The following is a 649-nucleotide window of genomic DNA, read 5'->3' as shown; positions in this document are numbered from 1 at the left end:
ATATATATATATTTAAAGGCGGTTTATGTAGTTGAGATTAGCAATCGATTATCGAAGTTTACGCATTTACGAAAATCTTTGATGAGACACGACTGGATTCCTTATGAAATTTCAACGATTCATTTTGCGATCATTCAATGAGCGACCTACGATCAAATTCTCCACTTGATATAGTAACGAGATAATTAACCCCTTCACTACCGATGACGAGAATTCTCGGGGGTTAAACGCGCCACTCGCGGCGCACATTAAGAGGTTGTCAACAATGACTTATAATCCCCGTGAAGTTCCCCGTTTCTTACCTTAATAGTAAAAAGAGAAACTCAGGCGAGAGGTTTTGAAGAAAAAAGAACAAGAACGCTGTAAAAGAAATCGATGAAAAGGAATAGAAAAAATAGACAAAGAAAGAACCGTTACCTAAATATCTGAGTTCGACAAATACACAAACTAATTTGACTTCTTTAGGAACTGTGAGAAAAATTGAATGATAAACAAGGATTAGATGAATGAAATTAAAATTCGCATGGGAAGAACGGCGAATAACTTTCTCGTTTAGTTCACGGGAAAATTTGCCGGCTATCGCAAGTGCGCGCGCATGCGTACTTGCGCGTGATATTTATCAAGCAGGTATTGGTATACCTGTACCGCG

The sequence above is a fragment of the Odontomachus brunneus genome, unplaced genomic scaffold (assembly GCF_010583005.1).
Source record: "Odontomachus brunneus isolate Ranch 3 - 2012 unplaced genomic scaffold, Obru_v1 Obru_scaffold_308, whole genome shotgun sequence".
In the NCBI taxonomy this organism is placed as follows: domain Eukaryota; kingdom Metazoa; phylum Arthropoda; class Insecta; order Hymenoptera; family Formicidae; genus Odontomachus; species Odontomachus brunneus.
This window is presented reverse-complemented; position numbering follows the sequence as displayed.